Source organism: Oncorhynchus gorbuscha, linkage group LG01 (genome assembly GCF_021184085.1).
Source record: "Oncorhynchus gorbuscha isolate QuinsamMale2020 ecotype Even-year linkage group LG01, OgorEven_v1.0, whole genome shotgun sequence".
NCBI lineage: Eukaryota > Metazoa > Chordata > Actinopteri > Salmoniformes > Salmonidae > Oncorhynchus > Oncorhynchus gorbuscha.
In genome coordinates this window covers 89,062,791-89,075,584 of record NC_060173.1, presented here as the reverse complement: position 1 = coordinate 89,075,584, position 12,794 = coordinate 89,062,791, and positions in this window count along the sequence as shown.

Below are 12,794 nucleotides of genomic sequence, written 5' to 3'. Positions count from 1 at the left end.
ACACAAGCAAGCCGGTACACCTGGCACCTACTACCTTACCCTGTTCAAAGGCATTTAAATATTTTGTCTCGCCCATTCCCCCTCTGAACGGCACACATACACATTTCAATTGTCAATCATTCATTAAGCTGTCTCCTCCCGTTCATCTACACTGATTGAGGTGGATTTAACAGGTGACACAAATAAGGGATCATAGCTTTCACCTGGATTCATCTGGTCAGTCTATAACACGGAAAGAGCAGGTGTTCTTAATGTTTTGTGCACTCAGTGTAGACAAATTCTTTGGAGAGCAGCACTTGCAACTTCTTGTTTGGAAGTGCATCAATGTTTTCACAGTTCCACCAGGTACATACTTATTGTTTGGAACATACAGTATATTAACACCAGTGGCGGTTGGTGCTGTTTAAGATGAGGGAGGACAAAAAATGTTTAATGAGCATGGCATTATTTCTATTACAGCATATTGGATGACTGTCATTCATATTCCATTCACCTAGTTCAATGTAACATTGATAGGTTTAGGTTACTACATGATACTCAAATCTTCCCTATATCCATCATTAGGTTGCTGCAACCTAGCCTATGACTTAAATTTTACAACGTAGGTTGAGAGAAATTTGAGTAATCAAATCAAATCAAATTTATTTATATAGCCCTTCGTACATCAGCTGATATCTCAAAGTGCTGTACAGAAACCCAGCCTAAAACCCCAAACAGCAAACAATGCAGGTGTAAAAGCACGGTGGCTAGGAAAAACTCCCTAGAAAGGCCAAAACCTAGGAAGAAACCTAGAGAGGAACCGGGCTATGTGGGGTGGCCAGTCCTCTTCTGGCTGTGCCGGGTAGAGATTATAACAGAACATGACCAAGATGTTCAAATGTTCATAAATGACCAGCATGGTCAAATAACAATAAGGCAGAACAGTTGAAACTGGAGCAGCAGCACAGTCAAGTGGACTGGGGACAGCAAGGAGCCATCATGTCAGGTAGTCCTGGGGCACGGTCCTAGGGCTCAGGTCCTCCGAGAGAGAGAAAGAAAGAGAGAATTAGAGAGAGCATATGTGGGGTGGCCAGTCCTCTTCTGGCTGTGCCGGGTGGAGATTATAACAGAACGTGGCCAAGATGTTCAAATGTTCATAAATGACCAGCATGGTTGAATAATAGTAAGGCAGAACAGTTGAAACTGGAGCAGGAGCATGGCCAGGTGGACTGGGGACAGCAAGGAGTCCTCATGTCAGGTAGTCATTTTACATTACATTTAAGTCATTTAGCAGACGCTCTTATCCAGAGCGACTTACAAATTGGTGCAATCACCTTATGACATCCAGTGGGACAGTCACTTAACAATAGTGCATAGTCCTGGGGCATGGTCCTAGGGCTCAGGTCCTCCGAGAGAGAGAAAGAAAGAGAGAAGGAGAGAATTAGAGAACGCACACTTAGATTCACACAGGACACCTGAATAGGACAGGAGAAGTAATCAGGGTGACAAACTGAAACATTAAATACTGCCTTACACACTCTTGCCTGAATCTAGCTGATCTAAAGTGTAATCATTTGCCCAACAGTTGCAAACGAGAGTTTCTATTTGACAAATTCAGTTATGTTTATCCCGTTTCGTTCTGTTTGCTTCTGTTTAAGAAGTTTTAGAACAGAATCGGTGGAATCAATACACCCTTGATCACATGCAAACACAGTTCACTTTCATACCAGCCACATACAAACAGCCCTTTGATCGTTGTAGCTATAATTCCTACTCGCATCTACACGCTCTCCACCTCTCACCTTTCCCTTGCTTGTGGACTTCAGTGCACAACACATCATCTGTCTGAGACCAGGCAAAAAAACTTTCCAAGCCAAACCTTTGTATCATAACCCCTAACCGCTACACACAGCCTACATCATTGTCACCATATTAGCTAATGTCAAAGTCAACATAGCTACTAGAGCAAACATGTTAGTAAATCCACTACAATCATGCAGTAGTGTACTGTCATCAAGCAGTGTAGCAGTTACACTGGCGGGCCCCGGTGGCAATACATTTATAAAAAGCTTACCTTGACTTGGAAGAGTTCCAGTGTTGGATAGGCATAGCCAGCTAGCTAACATAGCATCCCTCTGTCTGAGACGGGTATTTGAGGTGTTTGAGTAGGCTAAACTAGCTAGCTGCATTCGCTGGGTAAGTGAAAGTGATAGTGGCAAAAAATACAACAAAACATAGCTTGCTCGCTCTCTCTTGCTTCTTCATTTTTTAAGAAATACATTTGTTGAAAATGGTTCAAAAACATTTTTTTCTCTCTCTTCGAGTCAACTACTCACCACATTTTATGCACTACAGCTCTAGCTAGCTGTAGCGTATGCTTTCCGGACTAGATTACTATGTAAGTCTATGGAAGGGGGTGAAAACCATGATCCTCCTAGGTTTTGTATTGAAGTCAATGTACCCAGACGAGGACAGAAACTAGCTGTCCTCCGATTACACCATGGCACTACCCTACAGTGTGCTGTGGAGGCTACAGTAGACCTTAATTTCAAAACAGTGTGTTTTATTCAATCAATCAAATGTATTTATAAACCCTTTTTACATCAGCAGATGTCACAAAGTGCTATACAGAAACCCAGCCTTTTGATAAATTATTTGGTGACGTGAATATAGTTTGTATAGTTTTGCCTAAAAAGGACAATTTTTTAAATGTTTCACAAGTTTTATTTCTATTAAATTCACAGAACAGGATGGTCCTCTCCTTTCTCCTCTAAGGAGCCTCCAAGGATTAACACACTTAAAAAAAAGAAGGGTATGGTTATGGTAGAGTGTTGTTCTCTGATGTACAAAAAAAGGTACACTTCACAGCTACACATATAAACTGACATGGTATAGTTCAGTACCTTGTAGATATGGGTGATTTTTCTACCCAATATTTTGAATATAAGGAAGGTATTATCATTACTTTGCTTTAACATGAGTGCAGTGTACTGGTCGGTGCTCATTAACATATGTGGGGGAGTGGCTAAATATTGATGTGCATTTGTGCCAACTGTCAGTCAAAATGTTGGAGTGGTTTAAGTGTTTGATGGTTATGCCTTTTACACTGTTTTGCTAATTTGCAAAAATAATGTCAGGAAAAGCTACACTGTAAAGAGTTTATTGTGCATGTTCATTATTGCCAGAAGTTGCTATGAATTTGTCATTTCTTAACTGGAAACTACTCAGTAAGTCATTGTAAAAGTCACAATAATTTACAGGGAACATGTGGCTTCTAATCTACAGGACATTTTCTGCCGCTAGCATTCCTTGCCATTAACCTACTGTGCATTCTGGACGTTTCTGTTGACAGCGTGCACATCACTTACTGATTGGCAGCATACTGTAGCAGCAGCAGCCTATCAGAAGATTGCAGGAGTGACTTATTCGAGACGTGGCTTTCAGCGAGGTGTTTTTGACCTCCCATGAAAGGGAATGTCAATCCCAGTTAATCTGTTCTGTTGTATTCTATTTAGTATCATTGAGCTTGTATTTTGTCAGTTATGCGGCCTTGTTATATGTTGACATAAGTGCATGTGATGCTGAAGAGTTATACATCATTACATTTGTTGATAGTCACCATGTCAATGTAATAGTCAGTTATAAGCCAGCTGTGTTAAGATACTGTGAATTTTAAAATAACCTGCTTGCAATAAATTGATAGTAAATTATTGAAAATGAAACATGAACTTCCTGTGAACTATTTGCCATTAAGCTTTGGGGAGAAGCACAGTAACCTCTTAACAGTACAGCTGTTGATTGTCACACATTCATGCAAAGATTGCAGAACTGACAGTGTCAAAAGAGGTACTCAACCTTCATCAACATAACTTAAACTGGTTCAACATTTCAACTGACAGTTAGCACAAATAGAACATATTTAATGTAACAACAAAACATTATTAATAAAAATAAAAATAAATATATTAATATGGTTAATCATTTTGAACTTGAAAATGTGTTTACAAGCATGATAGCTGTACATTTAGTTTATGGTTGACGCAGCTTGTTGCCATTAGCCAATTGGCGTTTCTCAACGAGTTCAAAGCACATGAATGCATCTAACTGGTATTTTCGACTTTAGAACGGGTCAATTCCCACCTCTCACATGGTTAGAAACACAGCATTATATTGAATATATTGGGTAGAACAATTTACCATTATACTATATAGATGATCCGCACATGTACCCTAAAAGGTACTGGCCAGTACCATGTGAGTTCCTATGGGTTTCTCTGAAGGTACCTTATGTGTACCTTTTGACCTTTACATACACCAGGGAACAACACTGTACCATAACCATACCCTTATATTTGAGAGTGTGTGGATAAATAGTGCATTCGTAAAGTATTCAGACCCCTCGACTTTTTCCACATTTTGTTACGTTACAGCCTTATTCTAAATTGATTAAATATTTTTTCCCTCATCAACACAAATACTCCAAACTGGCAAAGTGAAATCATGTATACTTTTTTATTTTTTTAAAAATGTAAACACTTTATTTACATAGGTCTTCAGACCCTTTGCTATGAGACTTGAAATTGACCTCAGGAACATCCTGTTTCCATTGATCATCCTTGAGACGTTTCTACATGTAACGTGTGTGCTGGGAATCGGGAAGCAAGTTCAGGGAGTGAATCATTTAATAAATAAATGAAAACATAATACAAAACAAGAACCCCAAACAACTCACATTACAAGAAACAGAAACAATAATGCCTGGGGAAGGAACCAAATGGAGTGACATCTATAAGTAAGGAAATCAGCGAAGGGATGGAGTCCAGGTGAGTCTAATGAGAGGGAGCACATGTGACACTACAACATGATTGGAGTCCACCTGTGGTAAATTCAATTGATTGGGCATGATTTGGAAAGGCACATACCTGTCTTTATAAGGTCCCACAGTTAACAGGACATGTCAGTGCAAAAATCATGCCATGAGGTCAAAGGAATTGTCCGCTAAGCTCCGAGACAGGATTGTGTCGAGGCACAGATCTAGGTACTAAAAAATGTCTGTAGCACTGAAGGTCCCCAAGAACACAGTGGCCTCCATCATTCTTAAATGGAAGAAATCTGGAACCACCAAGACTCTTCCTAGAGCTGGCTGTCCGGCCAAACTGAATAACTGAGGGAGAAGGACCTTGGTCAGGGAGGTGACCAAGAACCCTATGGTCACTCTAACAGAGCTCCAGAGTTCCTTTGTGGAAATGGGAGAACCTTCCAGAAGGACAACCATCTCTGCAGTACTCCACCAATCAGGCCTTTATGGTAGAGTGGCCAGACTGAAGCCATTCCTCAGTAAAAGGCACATGACAGCCTCTTGGAGTTTGCCAAAAGGCACATTAAGCGACTCTCAGACCATGAGAAACAAGATTCTCTGGTCTGATAAAACCAAGATTGAACTCTGGCCTGAATGCCAAGTGTCACGTCATGAGGAAACGTGGCACCATCTCTATGATGAAGCATGGTGGTGACAGCATTGTGCTGTTGGGATTGTTTTCAGCGGCAGGGACTGGGAGACTAGTTAGGATCGAGGGAAAGATGAATGGAGCAAAGTACAAAGAGATTCTTGATGAAAACCTGCTCTAGAGTGCTCAGGACCTCAGACTGGGGGCGATGGTTAACCTTCCAACAGGACAACGACCCTAAGCACACAGCCAAGACAACACAGGAGTGGCTTTGGGACACGTCTCTGAATGTCCTTGAGTGGCCCAGCCAGAGCCTGGACTTGAACCCGATCGAACATCTCTGGAGAGACCTGAAAATAGCTGTGCAATGATGCTCTCCATCCAACCTGACAGAGTTTGAGAGGATCTGCAGAGAAGAATGGGAGAAACTCCCCAAATACAGGTGTGCCAAGCTTGTAGCATCATATCCAAGAAGACTTTAGCCTATAATCGCTGCCAAAGGTGCTTCAACAAAGTACTGAGTAATGGTCTGAATCCTTATGTAAATGTGATATTTCCGTTTTTTAAAATACATTTCTAAAAACCTGTTTCTGCTTTGTCATTATGGGGTATTGTGTGTAGATTGATAAGGGGGGAAACTATTTAATCAACTTCAGAATAGGGCTGTAACGCAACAAAGTGGAAAATGTCAAGGGGTATGAATATTTTCAGAATGCACTGTATATTTTTGGTAACAAAAAACATCTTGTGGCACTGCTGAGACATTAATGCACTTCAGACCAAATTACTTTCAACCTTCGTCTCTTCCGAGCCCGTACAGGAGTTGCAGCGACGAGACAAGATAGTAGCTACTAAAACAATTGGATACCATGAAAAGGGGGTAAAACATTGTTTTTTATATAAAGAATTATACGAAATGCTCTGAGTCCATGTTGCTTAGAGGCATGCTGCATGTGTGATTCATTTTCAAAACAGTCAGGCACATCCTACAATTACACTATTAGATTAAAGTTGTTAAACTTGTTTGATTAAAATAATCAAATTTGAAATAAATAATATTATTCTGCAGGTGTTATTGTGTTTGACTCACTGATGGAAAAGGAAAATGACAGAACATTAAAAAACGAGAGAGAGGAAATGTAATTATTAGGGTTCTATTCAATCTGTATCGCTGAAGCGTTACAGATTGTGTGATAGAAATTTAAAGGAAATTTCTGATTGAGCTGACATGCAGCATTTACTGTGAATGCAGACTCCGCCAACACAGAAACATTGCCTTTATATTTCACTCACAATGTAATGCTGAACTTCTCTGATAAGGGTTGAAAAAAGGGACAATAAAAGGGGGGGGGGCAAAAATGTAATATAGAGAGAAGTGGAGTGATACAGAAAGAAAGGGGGAGGGAGAGAACAGAGAGAAAAAACAGGGAGAGGAAAAAAGAGATGGTAGAGATGATAAAGAGAGAGAGAGTGGTAGAGGGAAATAATGGTATATAGAGAGAGTGCTAATTCAGCACACAGCTGCTTAGTGAACTCAGTGAGAGAGGTCTGTAATGGAATGCTCATACAGACGCCAGAGCCTCCTTTACAATATTAACAGAGCCCAATGTGCGTCATCCATCTCACAGCTGACCCAGGGGTGTGTGTGTGTGTGGCACTCGCTCTCTCAGAGTCCCTTTCTCTCCACCACTCAGTCTCTCTTTCTCTCAAGTGTACTCTGACAGTTCAGTTCAAAGCTCAGTTGAAAGCCAAAGATCTGGTTGGCATGACCATGGATACAGCACCATATCACCTCAGAGTATCAGTATATATAACGATGGACACAACAATGCGTCTCAAAGTGTAAAGAGTCGCCTGGTTATTCTGGTGCAAATGTAACGTAGATAACTATGCAGCATGCACTTGTCCTACAGTAGGTGTGGCACGAGAATGTGTGAAAAAGGGTTGCATAGTGCAGTTACTTATCTTTGTCACTCTCCCATGCTGAACAAAGAACATGCCAAGGTGTTATGTAAAAGTCTCCAAAACTGAACTCATAACTCTTGCGCTGCGTTTCAGTTTGCACATATTTGCGTTGGTGAAGCCCTAGCATAATGCACACTTCTGGAGAATATAAAATGTTTCAATAGCTCTCTCTTAGGCTCGGGGATGGTGTATTGTATTATGTTGTTGTGTTGTACTGTATTGTATTGCTGCATTGTATTGTGTGGTGTTTGTTCTATGTGTTTGTCCCTTTGGTAATTTGCAGTTTTGTGAATTGAACAGAATGTTCTTTCAGCCTGTTTCCTCCACTTAACCCAAAACGTCCACAAATCCTCTGGTATTCACACTACCCCAGCCGGATAATTTGATTCTGAGCAATGACGCAAATGTGCGAGTGAACTCATACACACTCAATCATTAAAGGCTGCGTATCTGACTGCGGGGTACGTGTAAACTATCCTTGTTGAACTCCCATTGTGTATCCTGTGGCAAGCTCGGCACCAGGCTGAGGCTATGTACAAATATTGGCCTGCATGCAGGCTCTTGTCTCTTGTCTCTTGTTCTTGGTATGAATCATTCATTATCTCTCTTTAGATTGTGTTTTGCAACATTTGAGTCATTTGACAAGAGAAGCGGCTAACCTCTTAATCTCCTCCTCTGTCTTCACCTCCTCCCCTCTCTTCTACTTTCACACAAGGAAACTGGAAAATAACATTCCTCTGTGTGCTTTCATGGTGATAACATAGTTACCTATTGAGAGTACTGGGAAACCTTTATGGCAGGTTGTGTCTGGAACATTAAGAAATCTCACTTATTCTGTGTGTGTGTGGTGTGCGTTGTGTGGTGTGTAAGGAGATAAGGTGGTAAGGAGAGACAAGTCTGTCTAAGAGCTCTTTACACTTAAGAGTGTAGACCTGAGGTCCCAGATCCCAGAATACTTTACAAGGTTCATCTGAGTCCAAACTATCAGGCTGGGAATTTCCTCTGAGGCAAACACTGGGCCATTTCTCTCTCTCTCTCTCTCTCTTTCTATCCCGTAGCAGGTTAGGTGAATTGGGTTAAGGTTAGAATAAGGGTTAGCTAAAATCCTACATTTGTCACAGACGTGACTTGAACACACAACCTTGGGATTGCTAGATGGTGGAGGTATACACCCATCCTCCTCAACCAACTTCCCTGCTTTTGTTTCTGTCTACTAGCCTATTAGCACATACTGTACGTCTTGGAGGTGCGCCAAAATAGATATAGCATGTTTCGTATGGCTCTGAGGCAAGGCGGCTCAGACACACATATTCTCAGCCATCTCTTCTCAAAATATTGTTTTATCCTCTTTCTACTTGAGGGGCGGGGGGGGATTAGGGAAATGGCAACTGGCACCCTGTCTATCTGCCTATCAATACTGTGTCCTGTGGTTGATGGACCAGAAGAGCTGTTTCTGTAGTAGTCATGTCCCTCCCTGCAGTGTCCCTCCGTGCAGTGAGCACTAAAAGCACGTATTGCACGCACACACACACGCACACACACACACACACACACACACACACACACACACACACACACACACACACACACACACACACACACACACACACACACACACACACACACACACACACACACACACACACACACACACACACACACACACACACACACACACACACACACACACACACACACACACACACACAGACCGTCACAATAAATCAGCACATCAATGTGCAGTGTTGTGACACTGTGCAACTGTGAGCTCATTAGTCAGTACAAGGTCGTGTCCACAGCAGGCGGCTGGATGGTGATGGATGTGTTTGTAGGGTGGCCTGATCGCTATTAAACAGCATTACCATCACACACACACACAGACATACACGCACACACACAGACACATTGGGAACATGCTCAATATGTCCCATTGGGTTGTAGAGGAGCTCAGTGAGGAACAGCATTGATAGCTCTCCTCCCAACTCTCTAACCAGTGTGATTTGGAGGGATGCTTTCATCCTACACTGGCCTCCAACAGAATCTTCTGGTTGTCTGTCTGGGTTGCGTGACTAACAGAAAAAGTTAGGTTGTTGGGATTACCCAAACATGGGTTAATTTGTTGGGTTGACCTTGCAGCTGGGTCTTTATGAATGTAATCCTTAGGCTATTTTCAGGAGGCTTGGCTTATTAGCTGCAAGGCTTTCAGCTAAATCTTATTGGCCACCCGTGAGAGTTAAGTTTACATACTTCAAATTAAAATGTTCCTTAATGATTTTTGCATTTGACACATTCTTCTATAATATTAAGTGTATTTATTACACGCTATATATATATATATAAGCCAACTTAATGTGGGGTGGCAGGTAGCCTACTGGTTAGAATGTTGGACTAGTAACTGGAAGGTTGCAAGAACAAATCCCTGAACTGACAAGGTAAAAATCTGTTGTTCTGCCCCTGAACAAGGTAGTTAACCCACTGTTCCTAGGCTGTCATTGAAGATAAGAATTTGTTCTTAACTGACTTGGCTAGTTAAATAAAAAAGATAATGTATCCCAACAATGGCATTTACATAGGCTTAGGGAACTCATACAGTTCTTTAAGCTTTATTGAAGCTAAACAATTTTAAAAGTTTGATCTAATAAGATGGAATCATGGTTGGTTAGCCCACTGTCGTGTTGCCTCCACCCCTCTCACACATGGGTCCATGTCAGCCATCAGACGTCTGTCACTGCCTGCTGCCTTATGGGTAATAAGCCACGTTCAAAACAACCGGGAACCCTGAAAAGGAAATGACGTCAGTGATCTTCAGGATGGAAAGTCGGAGCTCTAGAAAGTGGCCTGAGTTCCCGAGTTGGAATTCCAAGTTGGATGACCGTTCAAATCGATTTTTCCCAGTCGATTTTTCCCAGTCATCGCGTCATCACAGCGAACTAAGAGCATCATTAATGTGCATCATCACCAGGGGGAAGGGGACAATGTGATTCCTTGTCTGGCCTTCTAAATATGGCGTTAAAAACGTTGAAGTAGTTTTCAAGGGAATATTTTCAGCTTCAGCTTTCCATGTCATCCATTTTGATTACACATCAATAGTGGTTGTTAGTCAACCTACTTTTGATTAATACATATTAGCATGTATTATCATATGACTAAAGCCTTGTTTACATACATCCTTTGTCCTGATCTTATCCACATTCTGATTGTGCCCACATTGTAGCCGTTGCATCCACACATGGTAGTAAAATGTGTTGTTTATCTGTCCACTTTATCCGCATTGTGACCAGATGTCCTGGTCCCTTCCCGTATGCAAATTATTTGACAGATATGGTTTCAAAATAATAATATTTTATTTTAAGACATATATTGATGCCATTAGTCAATGGCTAATTGGGTTAAGGTTATATATCACACGTCAATGGTTTTAGACGGCGGGATAATGATGATTTAAATGGTTTCACTGTGAAGAGTCCGTCTAAGTGTCTGACTACCTCAGGAGGTTGTCAGGAAGATCTGATCACAAATCAGATCACAATGCTTCTTTTAATCTTCTACACTGTCTAAAAATGTGGGCAATATCAGATTGTTGGACAAGATTAGGGAAAGCATGCACGTTAGAAACAGGTATAAACAGGGCTTAAGACATTTACACAGAATTACGACCAACAACTGGAATTCATGTTTATTCATGTTTTAATCAAATAAATTAGCCACACAAATAAACAATCTTTGTTTTTATATAACATTCATACAAACACACACACACAGTCAAGTACAAAATCATAAAATCATAACGCATATTTCTTCATATCCAACATTTGACCAAAAAGGACATCTTACAGATCTGCGTCGAAAAGACTATTTTGTTTTTCAATAGTTTGGTCAAACTAAGTTTGTGAAGAGTTTTCTGAACCAACAAGAGAAACTAAACATATTTCAGAAATGAGATATATTAATTGTAAAGTGAAATGCAGTATTTTTTTCTTCAATACAGAAAAAGTAGCAAATCTGGGTCTTATGGGCCCACCTGTTTTCTCTTTGTGCTGATTGGACAAAAGAGGGTTACTCTGATCATAGGGGGTTTGTTCCGAAGAAAGCACAAGCACTGTTGGTGAGTGTAATCAAGCAAAATATAATGTAATTTAGAAATATTAACACTGCTTATTTCAGAGAGAAATCAATCAAACCACTTTTAAGCTTCAGGCTTCCAACACTTTTCCCCTTCAACATGTTGTTCAAAAGAAGACCACTTCACAGATATGGTCAAACTAACCAAAATAACAAAGGTGCACTGCTATCATGGTGTAAACAGCTGAAGTAAATGGTGTTGTTTCAAACACATTCTCTAAAAATAAATAGGCCTAACACATACACCCAAGTGCGTTGTATTAACCTCTAGCTAGCGACCTTTACCACCTACGTCCAATCCATTGAAAAACGCACATTGCAGCAAACAAAATTGTAGTGCTACAAATTGTCTTATTTTCTTAGAAAATACAAAAACAAATACAGACAAATACAGACATGGTCCTGGAACCCAACTGCTAGGGGAATTGTCAACACATTCGCATCTTGTGGCAGAAGCAGCTTGCTCATAGCAGGAGCCACACAGAGTACACCATGAAAGCACTAGCTAGCTAGCATTTTGAGTTGCTGGAAAGTAAGCAGTGCTTCTTTCTCTTACTCTGCTCTCTCTTTGGCTTATCTCTAGTTCTGCCATTGTACAATGGCAGAGGCAACTGTGACGTCAAGAGGAAAAGCACTATGAAATGGTTTGGGTCCTTTCTTTTACATCTATTCATATGTTCATGTTCAAAAACCAGAAGCGTTCAGGTTCCTGATCTACTCAGCTAGCGACCTCCAAACGTTTTAAAACCTCTTACAATCATACACAAATGAAAAAATGTACTAATAAAAACAAGGAAATCGAATAAATGCCAGCAGGCAGGTAATGTACAATCCTGTCAGCTCTCCATTTCTCATTTCCTCTGCATTTCAATGTGAAATATTGCATTATAGTCCCAAAGTCTTTGTTCTGGCTATGTGAAAGCAGTACAGCATATAGCCTACACACAGCCTATACATCAAGTGGAAAGTAAAGTGGTTAAAGCTGTGTTTTCCTCTGATAGGGAATGACATCATGCTTATACTGTAGGTCTTTAGGATCTTAAGTTTAGACAACGTTTCCACATTTTTGGGACTTGGTTACCTGAGAAGGTAGTGATAAAACAGCAGAATAGCATGATTGAGGATTCCTCACCAAAAGGACGTAACAACAGAGACAATATGGTTAGAAAGTAACCATATATAAATATAAATTATACATTGAAATCAACCTTTTTGTAAGGCACGCACACACACACGCGCACACACACGCGCACACACACAGGCACACACAGGCACACACAC